Consider the following 27425-nt stretch of genomic DNA (forward strand, 5'->3'; position numbering starts at 1 on the left):
GTTGAGTGTACTCACAATGCGGCGCTGGCTTCCCCCAAAGCAAGTGCTGTGGTTCGAATATTTGTCTCCTCCAAAACTCAGGTTGAAACCTAACCCCAATGTGGCAGTATTGAAAACTGGGCCCTTTAAGAGACACTGGATTCATTAATCCTCGTTCATGGGTGAATGAATTACTGGGTTAATGGATTAAAAGGGGCTATCATGGGAATGGGACTGGTGGCTTTAGATGAAGAGGAAGAGACCGGAGGTGGACACTCAGCCCCTTTGCCATGTGATGCCCTGCAGCACCTCGGAACTCTGCAGAGAGTCCCCAGTGGCAAGACGGCCCTCACCAGCTGTGATCCCTTGACCTTGGTCTTCCCAGCTTCTAGAATTATAAGAAATAAATTTCATACATTTGTAAATTTTCTTTATAAATTACCCAGTTTCAGGTATTCTGTTAAGAGCAACAGAAAACAGACTAAGATAGCATGCAATCCCGAAGGCAAAGACGGAAGCTGCAGTCTTTATGGCTCTCCCCTGGAAATCATGCATCATCATTCCACTGTTCATGTAGCCAGCCCAAGTGAGTGTGGGAGGGGGCTACGCACAGGTGTGAACACAAGGAGGTTAGGATCACTGGGACCCATGTTGGACGCTGGCTATCATATTGGGAAAAAACAAAACCAAACGAATTCATAATCACACACTTTAATTTACAAAGTCCTACATGATCTGGCTCCTCTTCTATCTTTTCACATAATTTTTCTCCTTGTCCACTCTGTTGTAGCCACAACCGTCTTCTTTCAGTTCCTTGAGATTGCCAAGTATACTCAAGTCTCAAGAACCTACACCACCTGTTCCCTTCATCAGGTTTGCTCTTTCTCCTCCTCATTACATGGCTGAAGTCAGTCAAATCTTCCCTTAAATGTCACCTCCTCAGAGAGGTCCTCCTTCACCATTTGGTCTAAAGTAGTAACCTCATTCCTTGCTGTGACTCCACTTCTTTTAATTCTTTATAAAGGAGCTCCTGCTATTTGATATATTTCATATATATATATATACACACACACATATATAATTTTGAAATATTTTAAATTTCAATAGCTTTAGGGGTACAAGTGGCTTTTCGTTACACGGATGAAGAGTATAGCGGTGAAGTCTGGGATTTTAGTATATGGTCACCCAAATAGTGCACATTGTACCCAACAGGTAGGTTTCCTTCCTTCACTTCCCTCCCACCTCCCCACTTCGGAGTCTCCATTGTCCATTGACCACTCTGTATGCCTTTGTGTACCTATAGCTTAGCTCCTACTTGTAAGTGAGAACATGTGGTATTTGATTTCCCATACCTGAGTTACTTCACTTAGGAGAATGGCCTCCAGTTCCATCCAAGTTGCTGCAAAAGATATTGTTTCAGTCTTTCTTTATGGCTGAGTAGTATTCCATGGTGTGTGTGTGTGTATATATAATTATATATGTATATAATATATGTAAATATATATGCAAATATATAATTATATACATATTTGTATATATAATTATATACATATATACATATATATCATGTGCATATATACTATATACATATATACTATATATACATATATACTATATATGTATACATATATATACACATATATACTATATACATATATACAAATATACACACATATATCATGGTATATATCTCACACTTCAAGAAAATGATATGTATATATATTATACATATCTCACATTTTCTTTATGCACTTATCAGTTGATGGTGGATTGAGTCAACTTAGGTTGACTCCATATATTTGCAATTGTGAATTGTGCTGTGATAAATATATGTGTGCAGGTGTCTTTTTGATATAACGACTACTTTTCCTTTGGGTCGATACCCAGTAGTGTGATTGAAGGATTGAATGGTAGATCTACTTTTAGTTTGAGAAATCTCCATTCTATTTACCGTAAAGTTTGTACTGATTTACATTCCCACCTGCAATGTGTAAGTATTCCCTTTTTATCACATCTGCACCAATGTCAATTGCTTTGGACTTTTTAATAACGGCCATTCTGGCTGGGGTAAATTGGTATCCCCTTTTGGTTTTAATTTGCATTTGCCTGATGATTAGTGATGTTGAGCATTTTTTCAGGTGTTTGTTGGCCATTTGTATATCTTCTTTTAAGAAATATCTGTTCATATAATTGCCCACTTTTTAATGGGATTATGTTTTTCTTGCTAATTTGAGTTTCTTGTAGATTCTGGACATTAATTCTTTGTTGGATGCATAGTTTGCAAATATTTTCTCCCATTCTGTAGGTTATCAATTTACTCTGTTAATTTTTTTCTGGTGTGCAGAAACTTTTTAGTTTAATTAGGTTCCATCTATTTATTTTTGTTTTTGTCATAAAGTCTTTGCCTAGGCCAATGTCCAGATGAGTTTTTTCTAGGTTTTCGTATAGAACTTTCCCCCAGTTTATGTTTTTGTTTGCTTTGTTGAAGATCAGTTGGTTCTAAGTATTTGGCTTCATTTTCAGGTTCTATAGTCTGTTCCACTGGTCTGTGTGTCTAATTTTATACCAGTGCCATGCTGTTTTGGTTACTATGGTCTTGTAGTATAATTTGGAGTTGGGTAATGTGATGCCTCCAGATTTGTTCTTTTTGTTTAGGATTGCTTTGGCTATTTGGGCTCTTTTTTGATTCCATATGAATTTTAGGATTGGTTTTTCTAATTCTGTGAAAAGTGATTTTGGTATTTTGGTAGGAATTGCATTGATTCTGTGGATTGCTTTGGGCAGTGCAGTTATTTTCATGATACTGATTCTTTCAATCCATGAACATGGGATGTATTTCCATATGTTTGTGCCATCTATGATTTCTTTCAGCAGTGTTTTGGAGTTCTCCTTGTAGGGATCTTCCTTCTCCTTGGTTAAGTATATTCCTAGGATTTTTTTTTTTGTTTTTTGTTTTTTTTTGTTGTTGTTGTTTTTGTAGCTGTTGTAAAAGAGATTGAGTTCTTGATTTGATTCTCAGCTTGGACTTTGTTGGTGTCTAGAAGTGCTACTGATTTGTGTACATTAGTGTCATAATCTGAGACTTTACTGATTTTTTAAAAACCAAATCTAGGAGTCTTTTGAGGAATCTTTAGGGTTTTCTAGGAATAAGTCATATCATCAGCAGGGACAGTTTGACTTCTTTTCCAATTTGGAGGCCTTTTATTTCTTTATCTTGCCTGATTGGTTTGGCTAGGACTGCCTAGGATTTCTTATATATTTGTTGGTTTGCTTGTTGTTTATCTTTCCCACATAGCATACACATTCTGCAAAAATGCTTCTGTATTGATTATCAGTGTATCTAAAACATCACCTAGAACAAATTGGCACTCAATGAATATTTATTGAATGACAATGAGGGAGAGAAATAGTATTCTAGCAGTAATTTTAAAGGGAGCTGTAGAAGCACAGAAGAGAGGACATTTTCTAGTCTCATCACTTTGATACGCTACAAGGTAATTGCTTCCTGGAGCTGTCATTATGGACTTAGATGGATGAACTGTGTTTAGGTGCTCTGTGACATGGTCTGTGACAAAACAGTCTCCTGGCAGAGCCTAAAGACAACACAGGCTTCCTGCCAGCAACTGCCAGTTGCTAGTTGCCACCAGAATTCCTTTTTTATTTTTAATGTGGTTTAAAATCCACCTTGATTCTCCAGCTAAAAGGCACGGCAGCATCCCTCACTGTGTTTATGGCTCCCAGGCCCTCTCACACTGCCTTCTCCCACAGCTCAAAGACAGGTTGCAAATCACTGCCTCTCAGTAGTCAGGGAGGCAGATATTTCTTATACTTTTCAGCCCACAAGTACACCTCCATCACAAGATGCCACCTAGGATCATCTGAGGTCAGGAGTTCGAGACCAGCCTGGCCAATACAGTGAAACCCTGTCTCTATTAAAAATACAAAAATTAGCCCGGCATGGTGGCAGACACCTATAATTCCAGCTACTCAGGAGGCTGAGGCAGGAGAATTGCTTGAACCCAGGAGGCGGAGGTTGCACTGAGCAGTGAGACTGTAGCACTGCACTCCAGCCTGGGTGACAAGAGTAAAACTCTTACCACCTAAACTCCTAAATTTTAGGGCACCTCTAGAACTTTTGGAGATAAAAGGACTTTGACAGCCTGCCTGTGGAACCACATCTCATCCAGGATATCCCTGGGGTTTTTACTCTTGCCCTACTAGAAAAAGAGATGTAGAAGCCTGACATCTTTGGCTAGGTCCTGCAGAGAGCTCTGAAAAGAAGAGACCCTTGCTGCTTATAATGGAATCTGCAGATGGGCAGCATTAGCATCATCTCAGAACTTATTAGAAGTGGAGACTCTCAGATCTCATGTATCAGCATCTGCATTTGAACTTAATCCCCAGACAATTCATATGAACATTAAAGTGTGAGAAACACTGGTGTGAAATATACCCTGGAGCTGTCTTCATCAATGGCAAGGGAGCTGAGATATTTATACTCCTGTATTTGCCAGTCACTAGTTAAGGCCTGCTCCCAGGGGGAGTGAATTCTTCCCAGGAACATTTGGGTTACCAAGTGTAGCAGGGAGGTGGATTCTGGCAGCCTGATGGTGGTCCTCCAACAAAGAGAAGCAGATGTTGAATTCTGGGAGGGAATGCACATGACTAGGAGAGATGGAAAGGGATCAGAAAAAGTGTAGGCAGAGCACACATCTACCAGTCACACTTTGAAAGTGAGCAGACTGGATCCAATTTGATCTCTCCTGATTTTATCCACTAGTGCCCACAGCAACCCACTCTGAGAGGAAGTGAAAACACTTGAAAGAAAGCATTCAACTAGCAGCCAGGCTGCCAGCCTTAAAATAAGTGTGACCAGGCTGGAGGAACATGATAAAGACAATCTTAGCAAAGCTAACTTCTTTTTCAAAAAAGTAAGTAGTCTGTTGTTAAACATTTTTGCAAAGTGGGTGATGTGTGAATGTTTATAGGTGCTTAATTGTGTTTTGGAAAATGAGAAATGTAAGTTTTTGAAGGAGTAAACATACCTAGTTTTTCTTTCCCCTTATAAAAGTTTCCCAAAATTTTGTTTTTTGTGTGCTAAGTCCTTGAGGTTTTTTTTTTTTTTTTTTTTTTTTGGTTGTTGTTGTTGTTGTTGTTTAACTTGTATTTTAGGTTCGAGGGTAAATGTGGAAGTTTGTTACGTAGGTAAACTCATGTCATGGGGGTTTGTTATACAGATGATTTCACCACCCAGGTATTAAGCCCAGTACCCAGTAGTCATCTTTTCCGCTCCTCTCCCTCCTCCAACCCTCCACCCTCAAGTAGACCCCAGTGTCTGTTGTTTCCTTCTTTGTGTTCATAAGTTCTCATCATTTAGCTCTCACTTATAAGTGAGAACATGTGATATTTCATTCTCTGTTCCTGCGTTAGTTTACTAAGGATAATGGCCTCCAGCTCCATCCGCGTTCCTGCAAAAGCCATGATCTTGTTTTTTTTTTAATGGCTGCTAGTATTCCATGGTGTATATGTGCTACATTTTCTTTATCCAATTTGTCATTGATGGGTACTTAAGTTGATTCCATGCCTTTGCTATTGTGAATAGTGCTGCAATGAACATTTGCGTGCATTTGTCTTTAAAAATTTTTTTTTGTTTCAATAGTTTTGGGGGAACAAGTGATTTTTGGTTACATGGAAAAGTTCTTTGGTGGTAATTTCTGAGATTTTGGTGTACCTGACACCCAAGCAGTGTACACTGTGCCCAATGTGTAGTCTTTTATTCCTCACCTCCCTCCCACCCTTTCCCCTGAGACCCCAAAGTCTAATATATCGTTCTTATACCTTTGCATCCTCATAGTTTAGTTCCCACTTCATTTAAGTTGGTTCCATATTTTTGCAATTGCAAATTGCACTGCTATATGCAAATATCTTTGCATCTGACAAACAACTAGCATCCAGAATCTACAAGGAACTCAATCAAATCAGCAAGATAAAAACAAATAACCCATCAAAAAGTGGGCAAAGGACATGAATAGACAATTCTCAACAGAAGGTATACAAATGGCCTACACACATATGAAAAAATGCTCAATGTCACTATCACAGAAATGCAAATTAAAACTACAGTGAGATACCACCTTACTCCTGCAAGAATGGCCATAATTAAAAAATCAAAAAATAATAGGTGCTGGCATGGATGTGATAAAAAGGGAACACTTTTACATTGCTGGTGGGAATGTAAACTAGTACAACCACAATGGAAACAGTATGGAGGTTCCTTGAAGAACTAAAAGTGGGACTACCATTTGATCTAGCAATTCCACCATGGAATATCTATGCAAAATTAAAAAAAATAAATTTTAGTGTATTTTTTTGTGGGAGGAGATGTATTAGAATAATCTGGTTCATTTTTTAAGAATCGAATTTGTTGAGGTAAAATTTACATATGGGAAAAAAAACTTTTTTTTTTTTTCCTTTTCCAACCTTTATTTTAGATCCGGGGGGTACGTGTGCAGGTTTGTTACCTGGGTATATTGCATGTTGCTGAGGTTCGGGTATGAATTATCTTGTCACCCAGGTACTCAGCATAATATCTAACAGTTTTTCAAGACTTGTCTCCTTTTCTCCCTCCCCCGTCTAGTAGTTCCCAGTGTCTATCGTTGCCATCTTTATGTCCACGAGTGACCGATGTTTAGCTCCCACTTACAAGTGAGAATGTGCAGTTATTTGGTTTTCTGTTCCTACGTTAATTCACTTAGGATAATGGCCTCCAGCTGTATTCATGTTGCTGCAAAGGACATGATTTCTTTTTTTATGGCTGTGTAGTATTCCATGGTGTATATGTGCCACATTTTCTTTATCCAGTACACTGTTGATGGGCACCTAGGTTGATTCCATTACTTTGCTATTGTGAATAGTGCTGCACGAATTGCAAGTGCATGTATCTTTTTGGTAGAATGATTTGTTTTCTTTTGGATACATACCCAGTAATGAGATTGCTTGGGTCAAATGGTAGTTCTATTTTTGGTTCTTTAGAAGTCTCCAAACTGCTTTCCACAGTGGCTGAACTAATTTACATTCCCTCCAACAATTTATAAGCATTCCCTTTTCTCTGCAGCCTCAACAATATCTGTTGTTTTTTGACTTTTTAATAATAGTTATTCTCACAGGTGTGAGATGGTAGTTCATTGTGGTTTCGACCTGCATTTCTCCAATGATTAGTGATGATCGGCGTTTTTCCATGTGTTTGTTGGCCACTTGTATGTCATTTTTTGAGAAGTGCCTGTTCGTGTCTTGTGCCCATTTTTAAATAGAATTATTTGTTTTTTGCTTGTTCAATGGTTTAAGTTCCTACAGACTTGGGATATTAGACTTTTGTTGGATGCATAGTTTGCAAATATTTTCTCCCAGTCTGTAGGTTGTCTGTTTACTCAGTTGACTATTTCTTTTGGTGTGCAGAAGCTTTTTAGTTTAACTAGATACCACTTGTCTTTTTTTTTTTTTGCAATTGCTTTTGAGGACTTAGTCATAAATTCTTTCCTAAGGCCCATGTCCAGAATGGTGCTTCATAAGTATTCTTCAAAGATTCTTATGGTTTGAAGTCTTACATTTAAATCTTTAATCCATTTTGAGTTAGTTATTATAAATGGTGAAAGGTAGGGGTTCAACTTCATTCTGCGTGTGGCTAGCCTGTATCCCACCACCATTTATTGAATAGGGACTTCTTTTCCTGTTGCTTATTTTTGTTGATTTTGTCAAAGATTAGATGGCTGTAGGTGTGTGGCTTTATTTCTGAGTTCTCTTTCCTGTTCCATTGGCCTCTATTTATTTTTGTCCCGGTACCATGTTGCTTTGGTTACTGTAGCCTTATAGTATAGTTTGAAGTAGATTAATGTGATGTCTCTGGCTTTGTACATTTTGCTTAGAATTGCTTTGGTTATATAGGCCATTTTTTTGGTTCCATATGAATTTTAGAATAGTTTTTTCCAATTCTGTGAAAAATAACCTTGGTAGTTTGATAGGAATAGCATTTAATCTATAAATTGCTTTGGGCAATAATAAAGCCATTTTAATGATACTGATTCTTGCAATCCATGAGCATGGAATATTTTCCGTTTGTTTGTCTCATCTGTGATTTCTTTTAGCAGTGTTTTGTAGTTCTTCTTGTAAAGATCTTTCACTTCCTTGGTTAGATGTATTCCTAGGTATTCTATTTTTTTGTGTGGCTATTGTAATGGGATTGTTTTTTGTTTTTGTTTTTGTTTTTTTAGACAGTCTTACTCTGTCACCCAGACTGAAGTACAGTGGCATGGTCTCGGCTCATTGCAACCTCCCTCTAGGGTTCAAGCGATTCCCATGCCTTGGCCTCTTGAGTAGCTGGAGAAACAGGCACACACCAACCACACCAGCTAATTTTCTTATTTTTAGTAGAAACGGGGTTTCACCATGTTGGCCAGGCTTGTCTCAAACTCCTGACCTCAGGTGATCTGCCCTCCTTGGCCTCGCAAAGTGCTGGGATTACAGGCATGAGCCACTGTGCCCAGCCTGGATTGCATTCTTGATTTGGCTCTTAGCTCAAGCTAATAACATTCAAACGTTATTGCTGTAAAGAAATGCTACTGATTTTTGTACATTGATTTTATATCCTGAAACTTTACTGCAGTCATTTATCAGTTCCAGGAGCTTTTTTGGCAGATTCTTTAGGCTTTTCAACGAATAGAATCACATCATCTGCAAAGAAAGATAGTTTGAATTCTTCTTTTCATATTTGGATGCTTTTTATTTTTTTTTCACGACTGATTGCTCTGGCAAGGACTTTCAGTACTATGTTGAATAGGAGTGGTAAGAATCACCTTTTGAAGCACACAGTTCTCTGAAATTTGACAAATGTTTACAGTTGTGTAACCACCACCGCAATGAAGATGTAGAACAATTTCCATCCAACCAAAAGAGTTCCCTTGTGCCCTTTTGTACTCAACTATTGCCATCACTACTAACATCTGGCAACCACTCATCTGAGTTCTGTCTAGAGTTTTGTTTTTCCAGAATGTCATGTAAATGAAATCATACACTTGATATTCTTTGTGTCTGGCTTCTTACAGTTGGTAATGCCTTCAAGATTTATCCACATTGCATGTGTTGGTGTGGATTACTATAGCATAACTGTTCCTTCTTACTACTGAGTAGTATTCCATTGTATGAATATATCAAATATTTGTTTATCCATTCATGGATTAATGGACATTTGGCTTATTTCTAGTTTTTGACTTTTAGTGAATAATGCTGCTGTAAACATTTGTGTACAGCTTTGTGTGTGGACATATATTTTCATTTCTCTTATGTCAATACCTAGGAGTGCAATGTCCGGGTCATCTGTGGTAAGTGTATGTTTAACTTTTTAAGAAGCTGTCAAACTGTTTTCCAAACTAGTTATGCCATATTACATTGCCAACAGAAGTCTATAAACATTCCAGTTGATTCACATTTTGGCTAACATTTGATATCGCCATTTTCCCTCACAGTTTTAAACATTCTAATAGGTGTGTAGTGAGTGATCTCTTATTGTAGTTTAATTTATATTTTCTTAATGATGTTGAGTGTTTTTTCATGTGCTGATAGCATTTTTTCTAAACTTTTTTTGGTAAAATGTTCAAATTTTCTATGCTTTTGAAAATAGATTGTTTTCTGATCATTGAGTTTTGAGAGTTTACTTATATTCTGGTTACCTTTCTTTGATCAGATCTATGATTTGAAAACATTTCCTTCCACTCTATGGCTTATCTTTTCATTTTTCTTAATGTATTTCAAAGACCAGACAATTTAAAAGATCTGCTTTTTTTTTTAAAAAAAAAAGTAGGGGCGCCTGTAGTCCCAGCTACTCGGGAGGCTGAGGCAGGAGAATGGCGTAAACCCGGGAGGCGGAGCTTGCAGTGAGCCGAGATAGCGCCACTGCACTCCAGCCTGGGCGACAGAGCGAGACTCCGTCTCAAAAAAAAAAAAAAAAAAAAAAAAAAAAAAAAAAAAAGTAGATATAATTCACAGAACATAAAATTCTTCCTTTCAAAGTGTGCTATTTAATTGTTTTTATCTATACACAAAGCAATGCAATCACCATTATCTAATTCCAGAACACTTTCATCACTCCAGAAAGAAATGTCACACCTATGAGCAGTCACTGCCTACTCTCCCCTCTCCCTAGATCCTGGCAACCACTAATTTTCCTTCTATTTCTATAGATTTGCCTGTTCTGGACATCTCGTGTAAATAAAATCTTTTAATATGTGGCCTTTGTTTCCAGTTTCTGTTATAATGTGTTCAATGTTCATCCTATTGTAGCAGGTATCAGAACTTTATTCCTTTTTATAGCTCAGTAATACTCGATTGCTTGTTTATTCATTATTCAGTTGAACATTTAGATCATGGCTATTATAAATAATGCTGCTATGAACATTTGTGAACAAGTTTGTGTGTTTATTTGTTTTTGAGACCAAGTCTTGCTCTGTGGCCCAGGGTGGAATGCAGTGGTGTGATCTTGGCTCATGACAACCTCTGCCTCCTGGGTTCAAGTGATTCTCCTGCCTCAGCCTCCTGAATAGCCGGTATTACAGGCATGCGCCACCATGCCTGGCTAATTTTTGTATTTTTAGTAGAGATGGGATTTCACCATGTTGGCCAGGCTGGTCTCGAACTCCTGACCTCAAGTGATCTGTCCACCTCAGCCTCTCAAAGTGCTGGGATTCCAGGTGTGAGCCATGCGCCTGGCTTATGTGCAAGTTTTTGTGGCTATATGTTTTTACTTCTTTTGGCTGTATACCTTGGAATAGAGTTGCTGGGTTACATAGTAATTATTTGCTTAACTTTCTGAGGAACTTCCAGTACTATTTATTCTCTGTCTTTTTCATACTCCCTATCCTAGTGGATGTGAAGTGGTATCTCATTGTGGTTTTAATTTGCGTTTCCCTAGTGCTAGTGATTATGAACATCCTTTCATGTCTTCTTAGTCAAATGCATATGTATGTTTTCTTCAGAGAAATGTCTATTCAAATCCTCTGTCCTTTTACAAAGCTGGGTTCTTTATATTATGTTATATATTTTTTAAGAGATGAAGTCTTGCTGTATTGCCCAGGCTGGAGTGCAGTGGCACGATTATAGCTCAATGCAGCCTCAGACTCTTGGGTTTAAGTGAATCTTCTGCCTAAGCTTCCAGAGTAGCTGGGACTACAGGTGTGTGCCATCATGCCCAGTTCTTTTTATTAAGTTGTAAGAGTTCAAAGAGCTGAAGTTTTAAATTTTGAAAGAAAGTATACATTTTTTATTCTATGGTTTGAGCTTTTTGTTTGCTATATAAGTAACATTTGCCTAACCTAAGGTTGCAAAGATTTTTCTTTCTTTTTCTTTTTCTTTCTTTTCTTTTATTTTTTTCTTTTTTTTTTTTGAGAGACAGAGTCTTCCTCTGTCACCTAGGCTGGAGAGCAGTGGCGCAATCTCAGCTCACTGCAACCTCTGCCTCCCAGGTTCAAGCCATTCTCCTGCCTCAGCTTCCCAAGTAGCTGGGACTACAGGTATGCACCACCACGCCCAGCTAATTTTGTATTTTTTAGTAGAGGTGGGTTTTCACTATATGTTGGCTAGGCTGGTCTCAAACTCCTGACCTCAGGTGATCTGCCTGCCTTGGCCTCCCAAAGTGCTGGGATTACAGTCATAAGCCACCATACCAGGCCTGTTTTCTTGTAGAAGTTGTTTAGTTGTTGGTTTTACATTTAGGTTGATGATCCATTTCAGTTGAATTTTGTATATGATTCAGGGTGCAGGTCAAGATTTATTCTTTTTTTAAAATCAATTTTTTATTTTTTATTTTTGTGGGTACATAGGTGTATATATTTATGGGGGACCTGACATTTTGATACAAGCTTTCAGTGTTAATAATCACATCATGGAAAATGGGATTATCCATCTCTTCAAGCATTTATTCTTTGTGCTACCAACAATCCAAGTACACTATTTTAGTTATTTTAAAATGTACCATTAAATTATTTTGATTATAGTCACCCTGTTGTGTTATCAAATATTAGGTATTATTCATGCTTTCTAACTATTTTTTTGGTGACCATTAACCATCTCCACTTCTCCACCACTCCTTACTCCCCTTCCCAGCCTCTGGTAATCCTCTTTCTACTGTCTTTTACCATGAGTTCAATTTTTTTGGATTTTTAGATCCTACAAATAAGTGAGAATATGTGACCTTTGTCTTTCCTTGCCTGGCTTATTTCACTTAACATAATGACCTGAAGTTCCATCCATGCTGTTGCAATTGACAGAATCTTATTCTTTTTTATGGCCAAGTAGTATTCTATTGTGTATAAGTACCACATTTTCTTTATCCATTCATCTGTTGATGGACACTTAGGTTGCTTCCAAATCTTGGCTATTATGAACAGTGCTGCAACAAACATGGGAGTGCAGATACCTCTTCAATATACTGATTTCCTTTCTTTTGGTTATATACCCAGCAGTGGAATTGCTGGATCATATGGTAACTATATTTTTAGTTTTTTGAGGAACCTCCAAATTGTTCTTCTTAGTGGTTATACTAATTTATATTCCCACCAACAGTGTATGAGGGTTTCCTTTTCTCCATATCCTTTCCAGAATTTGTTATTGCCTGTCTTGGATATAAGCGTTTTTTTAAAAAAAGTTAATTTAATTTTAGGTTCTGGGATATGTGTGTGGAACGTGCAGGTTTGTTACATAGGTAAACAAACGTGTGCCATGGTGATTTGCTGCACCTGTCAACCCATCACTAGGTATTAAGCCCTGCATGCATTAGCTGTTAGTCCTGATGCTCTTCCTCCCTTCGGCCCCTTGACATGCCCCAGTGTGTGTTGTTCCCCTCCCTATGTCCATGTGTTCTTATTGTTCAATTCCCACTTATGAGTGAGAATATGTGGTGTTTTGTTTTCTGTTCCTGTCTTAGTATTCTGAGAATGATGGCTTCCAGCTTCATCCATATCCCTGCAAAGGACATAATCTCATTCCTTTTTATGGCTGCATAATCTTCCATGGTGTATATGTACCACATTTTCTTTATCTAGTCTATCATTGATGGGCATTTGGGTTGGTTCCAAGTCTTTGCTATTGTGAATAGTGCTGCAATAAACATATGTGTGCATATATCTTTATAACAGAACGATTTATATTCCTTTTGGTACATACCCAGTAATGAGATTGCTGGATCAAATGGTATTTCTGGTTCTAGAACCTTGAGGAATCGCCACACTGTCTTCCACAGTGGTGAACTAATTTAAATTCTCACCAACAATAAAAACATTTCTATTTCTCCACAGTGTTGTCGGCATCTGTTGTTTCTTGACTTTTTAATAATCACCATTCTGACTGGTGTGAGATGGTATCTCATTGTAGTTTTTATTTGTATTACTCTAATGATCAGTGATGTCCAGCTTTTCCTCATGTTTGTTGGCCACATGAATGTTTTCTTTTGAGAAGTGTCTGTTCATGTCTTTTGCCCATTTTTTGATAGAGTTAGATTTTTTTTTTCTTGTAAATTTAAGTTGTTTGTACATTCTGGATATTAGACCATTATCAGATGGGTAGATTGTAAAAATGTTCTCCCATTCTGTAGGTTGCCTGTTTGCTCTGATGATAGTTTCTTTTGCTGTGCAGAAGCTCTTTAGTTTAATTAGATCCCATTTGTCAATTTTAGCTTTTGTTGCAATTGCTTTTGGTGATTTCATCACAAAATCTTTGCCCATGCCTCTTCACTGAGTAGTATTGCCTACATTTTTTTCCTTGGGTTTTTATGGTTTTGGGTTTTACATTTAAGTCTTGTGTGTTTGTTTGGTTGTTTTTTCATGCAATTAGTGTTAAGTTGTCATCTGTTTAAAATAATGGGTTATAAAATAGTATTTGCAAGCCTCATGGTAACCTTACATGAAAAAGTATACAAACAATGGATCCACAAAAAACAAAAAGCAAGAAACTAAATCACAGTACCAGAGAAAATCACCTTCACTAAAAAGAAGACAGGAAGGAAGGAAAGAATGAAAAGGAAACCACAAAACAATCAGAAAACAAATTACAAAATGACAGGAGTAAGCCCCTAGTTATCAATAATAAGATTGAATGTAAATGGACTAAACTCTCTAATCAAAAGACATAGAGTGGGTGGATGGATTTAAAAAGAAAGACCCGTTGACCTGTTGCCTACAAGAAACACATTTCACCTATAAAGATACACACAGACTGAAAACAAAGGTATGTAAAAAGATATTCCATGCCAATGGAAACCAAAAGAGAGCAGGGGCAGCTATACTTATATCAGACAAAATAGATTTCAAGACAAAAACTGTAAGAAGAGACAAAAAATGGTCATTATGTAATGATAAAGGGGTCAATCTAGCTACAGGATATAACAATTGCAAATATATATGTATCCAACACTGAGGCACTCACACATATAAAGCATATATATTTATATATTGCTTTATATAAAGCAAATATGTGAACAGAGCTCTGTATACTCTCTTTAGCTCTATATGCTAAAGAGCTCTAGAGCTAAAGCATATAGAGCTAAAGAGAGAGAGACAGATCTTAATAAAATAATAGCTGGAGACTTCAACACCCCACTCTCAGCTTTGGACAGAACTTTCACACAGAAACTCAGTAAAAAACATTGGAAGTAATCTGCACTATAGACCAAATGGACCTAATAGATATTTACAGAACATTTTATCCAACAGCTGCAGAACACACATTCTTCTCTATAGTACATGGATCATTCTAAAGGATAGAACAGATGTTAGGGCACAAAACAAGTCTGGAAACATTCAAAAAATGGAAATAATATCAAGCATCTTATCTTGATAAAGAATTTCTCATAAAACGAGAAGTGAACAACAAGAGGAATTTTTTTTTTTTTTTTTTTTTGAGATGGAGTCTTGCCCTGTCGCCCAGGCTGGAGTGCACTAGGACAATCTCAGCTCACTGCAAGCTCCGCCTCCTGGGTTCACACCATTCTCCTGCCTCAGCCTCCTGAGTAGCTGGGACTACAGGCACCCGCCACTACGCCTGGCTAATTTTTTGTATTTTTAGCAGAGACAGGGTTTCACCGCCTTAGCCAGGATGGTCTCAATCTCCTGACCTCATGATCCATCCCCCTCGGCCTCCCAAACTGCTGGGATTACAGGTGTGAGCCACCATGCCTGGCCAACAAGAGGAATTTTTGAAACTATACAAACACATGGAAATTAAGCAATATGTTCCTGAATGACCAGTGAGTCAATGAAGAAATTAAGAAGAAAATTGAAAAATTTTCTAAATGAAGGATAATGGCAACACAACATACCAAAACCTATGGGCTACAATGAAAGCAGTACTAAGAGGGAAATGTATAGCTATAAGTGCCTATGTGATAGTTAATATTGAGTGTCAACTTGATTGTATTGAAGGATGCAAAGTATTGTTCCTAGGTGTGTCTGTAAGGCTGTTGCCAAAGGAGTTTAATATTTGAGTCAGTGGACTGGGAGAGACAGACCCACTCTCAATCTGGGTGGTCACCGTGTAATCAGCTGCCAGAGTGGCTAGAATAAAGCAGTCAGAAGAGCATGGAAAGACTTGACTTGCTGAGTCTTCAAGCCTTCATCTTTCCCCCATGCTGGAAGCTTCCTGTCCTCAAACATCAGACTCCAAGTTCTTCAGCTTTTGGACTCTTGGACTAACATCAGTGGTTTGCCAGGGTCTCTCAGGCCTTTGGCCACAGACTGAAGGCTGAACTGTTGGCTTCCTTACTTTCGAGATTTGGGGACTTGGACTGGCTTCCCTGCTCCTCAGCTTGTAGATGGCCTATTGTGTGATCATGTGAGTCAATACTCCTTAATAAACCCACCTTCATGGGGAAAGAATTCCTTATTTAATAAATGGTGTTAGGGAAACTGGCTAGCCATATGCAGAATATGCAGCAAACTGAAACTGGACCTCTTCTTTACACCTCATCCAAAAATTAACTCAAGATGGATTAAAGACTTAAATGTAAGTCCTAAAACCATAAAAAACCCTAGAAGAAAACCTAAGCAATACCATTCAGGACATAGGCATGGGCAAAGACTACATGACTAAAACACCAAAAGCAATGGCAACAAAAGCCAAAGTTGACAAATGGGATCTAATTAAACTAAAGAGCTTCTGCACAGCAAAAGAAACTATCATTGGAGTGAACAGGCAACCTACGGAATGGGAGAAAATTTTTGCAATCTCTCCATCTGACAAAGGGCTGATATCCAGAATCTACAAGAATTTAAACAAATTTACAAGAAAAAACCAAACAGCCCCATCAAAAAGTGGGTGAAGGATATGAACAGACACGTCTCAAAAGAAGACATTTATGCAGCCAACAAACATAGGGAAAAAAGCTCCTCCATTCTAACTGGCATGAGATGGTATCACATTGTGGTTTTGATTTGCATTTCTCTAATGACCAGTGATGATGAGCTTTTTTTCATATCTCTGTTGGCTGCATAAATGTCTTCTTTTAAGAAGTGTCTGTTCATATCCTTTGCCCGCTTTTGATGGGGTTGTTTTTTTCTTGTAAATTTAAGTTCTTTGTGGATTCTGGATATTAGACCTTTGTCAGTTGGATATATTATAAAAATGTTCTCACATTCTGCAGGTTGCCTGTTCACTCTAATAATAGTTTCTTTTGCTGTGCAGAAGCTCTTTAGTTTAATTAGATCCCATTTGTCTATTTTGGCCTTTGTTGCCATTGCTTTTGCTGTTTTAGTCATGAAGTCCTTGCCCATGCCTATGTCCTGAATGGTATTGCCTAGGTTTTCCTCTAGGGTTTTTATGGTGTTAGGTCTTACATTTAAGTCCTTCATCCATCTTGAGTCAATTTTTGTATAAGGTGTAAGGAAGGGATCCAGTTTCAGCTTTCTGCATAAGCCTAGCCAGTTTTCCCAGCACCATTTATTAAATAGGAATCCTTTCCCCATTTCTTGTTTTTGTCATGTTTGTCAAAGATCAGATGGTTGTAGATGTGTGATGTTATTTCTGAGGGCTCTGTTCTGTTCCATTGGTCTATATATCTTGCTTTGGTACCAGTACCATGCTGTTTTGGTTACTGTAGTTATAAACTATACTTGTAGTATAGTTTGAAGTTAGGTAACTTGATGCCTCCAGCTTTGTTCTGTTTGCTTAGGATTGTCTTGGCTATGCAGGCCCTTTTTTGGTTCCATATGAACTTTAAAGTAGTTTTTTCCAATTATTTGAAGAAAGTCAGTGATAGCTTGATGGGGATAGCATTGAATCTATAAATTACCTTGCTCAGTATGGCTGTTTTCACAATATTAATTCTTCCTATCCATGAGCATGGAATGTTCTTCCGTTTGTTTGTGTCTTCTTTTATATCGTTGAACAGTAGTTTGTAGTTCTCCTTGAAGAGGTCCTTCACATCCCTTGCAAGTTGGATTCCTAGGTATTTTATTCTCTTTGTAGTGATTGTGAACATGAGTTCACTCATGATTTGGCTCTCTGTTTGTCTATTATTGGTGTATAGGAATGCTTGTGATTTTTGTACATTGATTTTGTATCCTGAGACTTTGCTGAAGTTGCTTATCAGCTTAAGGAGATTTTGGGCTGAGACGATGGGGTTTTCTACATATACAGTCATGTCATCTGCAAACAGGGACAATTTGACTTCCTCTTTTCCTAATTGAATACCCTTTATTTCTTTGTCTTGCCTGACTGCCCTAGCCAGAACTTCCAACTCTATGTTGAATAGGAGTGGTGAGAGAGGGCATCCTTGTCTTGTGCCAGTTTTCAAAAGGAGTGCTTCCAATGTTTGCCTATTCAGTATGATATTGGCTGTGGGTTTGTCATAAATAGCTCTTATTGTTTTGAGATATGTTCCATCAATACCTAGTTTATTGAGAGCTTTTAGCATGAAGGGCTGTTGAATTTTGTCAAAGACCTTTTCTGAATCTATTGAGATAATCCTATGGTTTTTGTCATTGGTTCTATTTATGTGATGGATTATATTTATTGTTTGCATATGTTGAACCAGACTTGCATCCCGGGGACAAAACCAACTTGATCATGGTGGATAAGCTTTTTGATGTGCTGCTGGATTCAGTTTGCCAGTATTTTATTGAGGATTTTTGCACTGATGTTCATCAGGGATATTGGCCTAAATTTCTCTTTTTTTGTTGTGTCTCTGACAGGCTTTGGCATCAGGATGATGCTGACCTCATAAAATGAGTTAGGGAGGATTCCCTATTTTTCTATTGATTGGAATAGTTTCAGAAGGAATGATACCACCTCTTCTTTGTACCTTTGGTAGAATTCGGCTGTGAATCCATCAGGTCCTGGATTTTTTTTGGTTTGTAGGCTATTAATTATTGCCTCAATTTCAATTAATTTCAATAATTAATTATTGCCTCAATTGTTATTGGTTTATTCAGAGATTCAACTTTTTCCTGGTTTAGTCTTGGGAGGGTGTATGTGTCCAGGAATTTATCCATTTCTTCTAGATTTTCTAGTTTATTTGCAGAGAGGTGTTTATAGTATTCTCTGATGGTAGTTTGTATTTCTGTTGGATTGGTGGTGATATCCCCTTTATCATTTTTTATTGTGTCTATTTGATTCTTCTCTCTTTTCTTCTTTTTAGTATTACTAGCAGTCTATCAATTTTGTTGATCTTTTCAAAAAACCACCTCCTGGATTCACTGATATTTTTAAGGGTTTTTTGTGTCTCTATCTCCTTCAGTTCTGCTCTGATCTTAGTTATTTCTTACTTCTGCTAGCTTTTGAATTTATTTGCTGTTGCTTCTCTAGTTCTTTTCATTGTGATGTTAGGGTGTTAATTTTAGATCTTTCCTGCTTTCTCTTGTGGGCATTTAGTGCTATAAATTTCCCTCTACACACCGCTTTAAGTCTGTCCCAGAGATTCTGGTACGTTGTGTCTTTGTTCTCATTGGTTTCAAAGAATATGTTTATTTCTACCTTCATTTCATTATTTACCCAGTAGTCATTCAGGAGCAGGTTATTCAGTTTCCATGTAATTGTGCAGTTTTGAGTGAGTTTCTTAATCCTGAGTTCTAATTTGATTGCACTGTGGTCTGAGAGACAGTTTGTTGTGATTTCTGTTCTTGTACATTTGCTGAGGAGTGTTTTACTTCCAATTATGTGGTCAATTTTAGAATAAGTGCGATGTGGTGCTGAGAAGAATGTATATTCTGTTGATTTGGGGTGTAGGGTTCTGTAGATGTGTATTAGGTCTGCTTGGTCCAGAGCTGAGTTCAGTTCTTGGATATCCTTGTTAACCTTCTGTCTTGTTGATCTATCTAATATTGACAGTGAGGTGTTAAATTCTCCCATTGATTGTGTGGGAGTCTAAGTCTCTTTGTAGGTCTCTAAGACTTGCTTTATGATTCTGGATGCTCCTATATTGGGTGCATATATATTTAGGATAGTGAGCTCTTCTTGTTGCATTGATCCCTTTACCATTATGTACTGGCCTTTTTTGTCTCTTTTGATCTTTGTTGGTTTAAAGTCAATTTTATCAGAGACTAGGATTGCAACCCCTGCTTTTTTTTTTGCTTTCCATTTGCTTGGTAGATCTTCCTCCATTCCTTTATTTTGAGCCTATGTGCATCTCTGTACATGAGATGGGTCTCCTGAATACAGCATAATGATGGGTCTTGACTCTTTATCCAATTTGCCAGTCTGTGTCTTTTAATTGGGATATTTAGCCCATTTATGTTTAAGGTTAATATTGTTATGTTTGAATTTGATCCTGTCATTATGATATTAGCTTGTTATTTTGCCTGTTAATCGATGCAGTTTCTTCATAGTGTTGATGGTCTTTACAATTTGGCATGTTTTTGCAGTGACTGGTACTGGTTGTTCCTTTCCATGTTTAGTGCTTCCTTCAGGAGCTCTCATAAGGTAGGCCTGCTGATGACAAAATCTCTCAGCATTTGCTTGTCTGTAAAAATTTTATTTCTCCGTCACTTATGAAGCTTATTTTGGCTGGATAGGAGATTCTGGGTTGAAAATTATTTTCTTTAAGAATGTTGAATATTGTCCCCCATTCTCTTCTGGCTTGTAGGATTTCTGCTGAGAGATTCGCTGTTAGTCTGATGGGCTTCCCTTTGTGGGTAACCCAACCTTTCTCTCTGGCTGCCCTTAACATTTTTTCCTTCATTTCAACCTTGGTGAATCTGACAATTATGTGTCTTGGGATTGCTCTTCTTGAGGAGTATCTTTGTGGTGTTCTCTGTATTTCCTGTATTTGAATGTTGGCCTGCCTTGCCAGGTTAGGGAAGTTCTCCTGGATAATATCCTGAAGTATGTTTTCTAACTTGGTTCCATTCTCGCTGTCACTTTCTGGTACCCCAATCAAATATATATTTGGTCTTTTCACATAGCCCCATATTTCTTGGAGGATTTGTTCATTTCTTTTCACTCTTTTTTCTCTAATCTTTCTTCTCACTTTGTTTCATTAATTTTATGTTCAATCACTGATACCCTTTCTTCCACTTGATCAAATCGGGTATTGAAGCTTGTGCATGCGTCATGAAGTTCTTGTGCTGTGGTTTCAGCTGCATTAGGTCATTTAAGGTCTTCTCTACACTGTTTATTCTAGTTAGCCATTTGTCTAATCTTTTTTTCAATGTTTTTAACTTTTTTGCGATGGGTTAAAACATGCTCCTTTAGCTTGGAAAAGTTTGTTATTACTGACCTTCTGAAGCCTACTTCTGTGAACTTGTCAAACTCATTCTCCTTCCAGTTTTGTTCCCTTGCTGGCAAGGACCTGGGATCCTTTGGAGGAGAAGAGGTGCTCTGGTTTTTGGAATTTTCAGCTTTTCTGCTCTGATTTCTTCCCATCTTTGTGGTTTTATCTACCTTTGGTGTTTGATGATGGTAACCCACAGACGGAGTGTTGGTGTGGATGTCCTTTTTGTTGGTGTTGGTGCTGTTCCTTTCTGTTTGTTAGTTTTCCTTCTAACAGTCAAGACCCTCAGCTTCAGGTCTGTTGGAGTTTGCTGAGGGTCCATTCCAGACCCTGTTTTCCTGGGTATCACCAGCAGAGGCTGAAGAACAGCAAATATTGCAGCCTGATCCTTCTTCTGGAAGCTTTGTCCCAGAGGGGCACCCACCTGTTCGTGGTGTCTGTTTGACCCTACTGTGAGGTGTTTTCCAGTCAGGCTACATGGGGTTCAGGGCCCCACTTGAGGAGGCAGTCTGTCTGTTTTCAGAGCTTGAACACTGTGCTGAGAGAACCACTGCTCTCTTCAGAGCTGTCAGACAGAGACGTTTCAGTCTGCAGAAGCTGTCTGCTGCCTTTTGTTCTGCTATGCTGCGCCCCCAGAGGTGGAATCTATAGAGGCAGTAGTCCTTGCTGAGCTGTGGTAGGCTCTGCCCAGTTCAAGATTCCCAGCCACTTTGTTTACACTGTGAGCTACTTAAGCCTCAGTAATGGCAGATGCCCCTCACCCTGTCAAGGTGCAGCATCACAGGTTGATCTCAGACTGCTGTGCTAGCAGTGAGCAAGGCTCTGTGGGCATGGGACCCACCGAGCCAGGCACAGGAGGGTATCTCCTGGTCTGCCAGTTGCTAAGACCATGGGAAAAGCATAGTATTTGGTCAGGAGTGTATGGTTTCTCCAGGTACAGTCTGTCATGGCTTCCCTTGGCTAGGAAAGGGAAATTCCCCAACCCCTTGCACTTCCTGGGTGAGGCAATGCCCCGCCCTGCTTCAGCTCACTCTCTGTAGGCCGCACCCACTGTCCAACCAGTCCCAATGAGATGAACCAGGTACCTCAGTTGGAAATGCAGAAATCATTCATCTTCTGCATCATTCTTGCTGGGAGCTGCAGACCAGAGCTATTCTATTCGGCTATCTTGGAAGTGAACTCCTACATATATTTTTAAAATATAACTTATTTGTGGCTGGGGATGGGATGGTGGCTAACACCTGTAATCCCAGCACTTTGGGAGGCCAAGGCAGGTGGATCACAAGGTCAAGAGATTGAGACCATTGTGGCCAACATGGTGAAACCCCATCTCTACTAAAAATACAAGAATTAGCTGGGCATGGTGGTGCATACCTGTAGTCCCAGCTACTTGGGAGGCTGAGACAGGAGAATCACTTGAACCTGGGAGGCAGAGGTTGCAATGAGCCAAGATTCAGCTACTGCACTCCATCCTGGCAACAGAGCAAGACTCCATCTCAAAAAAAAAAAAAAAAAAAAAAAATATATATATATATATATACACACACACACACACACACACACACATATATATATATATATATAACTTATTTGCGTGTTTATAGGTATAGGTCAATAAATACTTAAAATTTATAAGAACTTTTAAATATAAGAATTTTTTGTTACATATGTATTGAAATTGTTTTAAAGATTTTCCTTTTATGGGAAAAACACTATATTGAGATACATATTATATGTTTTATCTTAGAATCCGGTAGGTACTTCTGCAGTAATTTTCTAGTGACCTTTTAAAAAGAGATAAAAATGCACATCTGGAAAGAAACATATAGATGCTGTGATGGTTAATACTGAGTGTCAACTTGGTTGGATTGAAGGATACTAACTATTGATCCTGGGTGTGTCTGTGAGGGTGTTGCCAAAGGAGACTAACATTTGAGTCAGTGGGCTGGGGAAGGCAGATCCACCGTTAATCTGGTGGGCACAATCTAATCAGCTGCCAGGGAATATAAAGCAGGCAGAAAAACATGAAAAGGAGAGACTGGCCTAGGCTCCCAGCCTACATCTTTCTCCTGTGCTGGATGCCCCCTGCCCTTGAACATCAGACTCCAAGTTCTTCAGTTTTGGGACTCGGACTGGCTCTCCTGGCTCCTCAACTTGCAGATAGCCTACTGTGGAACCTTATGATCATGTAAGTTAATACTTAATAAATAAACTCCCGTATATATCCTATCAGTTCTTTCCCTCTACACAACCCTGACTAATACAGATTTTCATACCAGGAGTGGGGTCACGAAAAGGAGAAGGCTCCGCAACAGGTCCAGGCTGCTGTGCAAGCTGCTCTGTCACTTAGGCCACATGACCCAGCAGATCCAATGGTGCTTGAGGTGTAGTGGCAGACAGGGATGCTGTTTGGAGCCTTTGGCAGGCCCCCATAGGTGAATCACAGCAGAGGCGTCTAGGATTTTGGAGCAAGGTCCTGCCATCTTCTGCAGATAACTACTCTCCTTTTGAGAGACAGCTTTTGGCCTATTACTGGGCTTTAGGGGAAACTGAACGTTTGACTATGGATCATTAAGTAACCATGTGACCTGAACTGCCTGTCATGAACTGGGTGCTTTCTGACCCATCTAGCCATAAAGTGGGTCATGCACAGCAGCATTCCATCATCAAATGGAAGTGGTATATACGTGATTGGGCTCGAGCAAATCCTGAAGGCATAAGTAAGTCACATGAGGAAGTGGCTCAAATGTCCATGGTCTCCAGTCCTGTCACCCTATCTTCTCTCCCCAGCCTGCACTGATGACCTCATGGGGAGTTTCCTATGATGGTCAGAGGAAGTGAAGACTAGGGCCTGGTTCACAGATGGCTCTGCACGATATGCAGGCGCCACCCGAAAGTGGACAGTTACAGCACTACAGCCCCTTTCTAGGAATCCCTGAAGGACAACGGTGAAGGGAAATCTTCCCAGTTGGCAGAACTTTGAGCAGTGCACCTGGTTGTGACTTTGCATGGAAGGAGAAATGGCCAGATGTGCAATTATATACTGATTTGTGGGCTGTATTCAATGGTTTGACTGTGTGGTTAGGGACTTGGAAGAAGCATGATTAGAAAATTGGTGACAGAAATGTAGGGAATAGGTATGTGGATGGACCTCTTGGAGTGGTCAAAACTGTGAAGATAGCCCATGTGAGTGCTCTGTGATTGTTCACCAATAGTGACCTCAGCAGAGGAGGATTTTAATAATCAAGTGGATAGGATGACCGTTCTGTGGACACCACTCACCCCCTTTCCCCAGTTACCCCTGTCATCGCCCACTGGCCCAAGAACAAAGTGGCCATGGTGGCAGGTTACCCATGGGCTCAGTAACATGGACTTCCATTCACCAAGGCTGACCTGGCTACGGCCACTGCTGAGTGTCCAGTTTGCCAGCAGCAGAGGTCAACACTGACCTCTTAATATGGCACCATTCCTCAGGGATATCAGCCAGCTACCTGGTGGCATGTTGATTATATTGGACCTCTTCCATCATGGAAAGGGTAGAGGTTTGTCCTCACTGGAATAGATACTTACTCTGGATATGGGTTTGCCTATCCCGCACACAGTGCTTCTGCCAAGACTACCATCCATGGACTCACGAATGCCTTGTCCACCGTCATGGTATTCCACACTGCATTGCCTCTGACCAAGGCACTCACTTTATGGCTAAAGAAGTGCAGCAGTGGGCTCATGCTCATGGAATTCACTTATCTTACAGTGTTCCCCATAATCCTGAAGCAGTTGGGTTGATAGAATGGTGGTATGGCCTTTTGAAGTCACAATTAAAATGTCCACTAGGTGACAATTCTTTGCAGGGCAGGGGCAAAGTTCTCCAGAAGGCCGTGTATGCTCTGAATCAGTGTTCAATATATGGTACTCTTTTTCCCATAGCCAAGATTCATGGGTCCAGGAATTAAGGGGTGGAAGTGGCACCACTCACCATCACCCATAGTGATCCACTAGCAAAATTTTTACTTCCTATTCTTGTGACGTTACGTTCTGCTGGCCTAGAGGTCTTAGTTCCAGAGGGAGGAATGCTGCCAGCAGGAGACACAACAATGATTCCATTAAACTGGAAGTTAAGATGGCTACCTGGACACTTTGGGCTCCTCCTACCTTTAAGTCAACAGGCTAAGAAGGGAGCTACAGTGTTAGCTGGGGTGATTGACCTGGACTATCAAGATGAAATCAGTCTACTACTACACAACAGAAGTAAGGAAGAATATGCATGGAATACAGGAGATCCATTAGGGCATCTCTTAGTATTACCATGCTCTGTGATTAAGGTCAATAGGAAACTACAACAGCCCAATCCAGGAAGGACTACAATTGGCCAAAACCCCTCAGGAATGGAGGCTTGGGTCACTCCACCAGGAAAAAAAAACAACCTGCTGAAGTGCTTGCTGAAGGCAAAGGGAATACAGAATGGGTAGTAGAAGAAGGTAGTCTTCAATACTAGCTACAACCACATGACCAGTTGACGAAATGGGGACTGTAACTGTCATGAGTATTTCCTCCTTCTTTCCTTAAAAACATGTTTGTGCATGTATACACTTGTACTAAGAAAATATCTTTATTTTATTTCCTTTTTTATCATGTGACATAAGATTTATTGACTTCATATCAGCATTTGTGTATTGTTAACTTTGTGTAATAGTATTTGGGTTGGGGATTGTTGCATTTCTGGTACTACAAAGGATAGTTGTATTATGTTAGATGTAATTATGACCTGACCTTATTATTGTCATTATTTGAAGATTATGTATGATCTCAGGAGATGTGTGTGGGTTCAAGTGGACAAACGGTGGACTTGTGATGGTTAATACTGAGTGTCAACTTGATTGGATTGAAGGATACTAAGTATTGATCCTGGCTGTCTGTGAGGGTGTTGCCAAAAGAGATTAACATTTGAGTCAGTGGACTGGGGAAGGCAGATCCACCCTTAATCTGGTGGGCACAATCTAATCAGCTGCCAGTGAACATAAAGCAGGCAGAAAAACGTGAAAAGGAGAGACTGGCCTAGGCTCCCAGCCTACGTCTTTCTCCCATGCTGGATGCCTCCTGCCTTCGAACATTGGACTCCAGGTTCTTCAATTTTGGGACTCAGACTAGCTCTCCTTGTTCCTCAGCTTGCAGACAGCCTATTGTAGGACCGTGATCATGTAAGGTAATACTTAATAAACTCCCCTTTATATATACAAACACATATAAAAATATATGCATAAAGGAGAGTTATATATATATATGGGAGTTTTTTATATATGTAAAAAAATATAAATATTTATAATATAAATATAAATAATATATATTTATATAATATAATAAAACATAATTTGTATATATTTTATAATAAAATAAATATATGATATAAATAAATATAAATTTATAGTATATATAAATATAATTATATCTAAACATATACATTATATATAAATATATAATATAAATAAATATACATGTATATATCCTATTAGTTCTGTCCCTCTAGAGAACGCTAATACAGACACCATTGAATATTGGTCCAACATATATTTGCTGTTAATTATATAGTCCCAATCTCAGCCAGTGCTGTTAGAATTGGAGGCTATTCCACTTGTAATTTTTATACCCTTTCCTCAGTTACACTTTCCTTCCAACTATAGAGACTAGGGCTGTGACATTTAAGTAAAAGGGGCTATTTTGAAAAAATATGGTGTTTAGCGATCTGGGGTAATGTCCGAGTTTTTTAAAAAACCTTATTAAAAATGTTAAACAAATCAATGTTCCAATGTTAAAAAGAAAAGTTTAAAAATTTCCCCCACACTCCTACAATCCCAATCCAGGAATCAATTGATGTTAACACTTCAATATATAATTTATCTTCTCTTACGCTAGTCTCTGTGTGTGTGTGTGTGTGTGTGTAAAATGGGACCAGGGTTTTGTTGTTGTTGTTGCTGTTGTTGTTTTTTGTTTTTTATTTTTTTGAGACGGAGTCTCACTCGGTCGCCCAGGCTGGAGTGCAGTGGCGCGATCTTGGCTCACCGCAAGCTCCGCCTCCCGGGTTCAACAATTCTCCTGCCTCAGCCTCCCAAGTAGCTGGGACTACAGCGCCCCTCACCACGCCCGGCCAATTTTTTTGTATTTTTAGTAGAGACAGGGTTTCACTGTGTTAAGCAGGATGGTCTCGATCTCCTGACCTCGTGATCCACCTACCTCCGCCTCCCAAAGTGCTGGGATTACAGGTGTGAGCCACACCGCGCCTGGCTGGGGCCATGTGTTTTTATAACAATATCTACATGAGTCACTTAGGATGCATTCAGTTACAGGGAATAGAAAACTCAATTTAATTGGCTTCAACAAGCAAAGATATTGGTTCATATAGCTAGAAACTTCAAAAGTTAAGACAAGTTTTGGTGTTAGCTTAATTTGGCAGCTCAGAAATTTCTTTAAGGACTGAATTTCTTTTTATATATCTTTTCTGGGATATCTGCTTCATCCCAAAGCTGGTTCCTCAAGTGATGGGAACATGGCTACCAACAGCCTCCAGAAACACCTCTTCTAACCCGAGGAGTGAGTGTCTCCTCCCCAGCCACTGGGCAGAGTCCTAGGCTTCCCTCTGATTGGACCATGTTGATCATGTGCCTTTCCTGGGGCTGGGGACTGTCCTATGTTGATTGGCTTAGATCTG

The sequence above is a fragment of the Macaca mulatta genome, chromosome 12 (assembly GCF_049350105.2).
Source record: "Macaca mulatta isolate MMU2019108-1 chromosome 12, T2T-MMU8v2.0, whole genome shotgun sequence".
NCBI lineage: Eukaryota > Metazoa > Chordata > Mammalia > Primates > Cercopithecidae > Macaca > Macaca mulatta.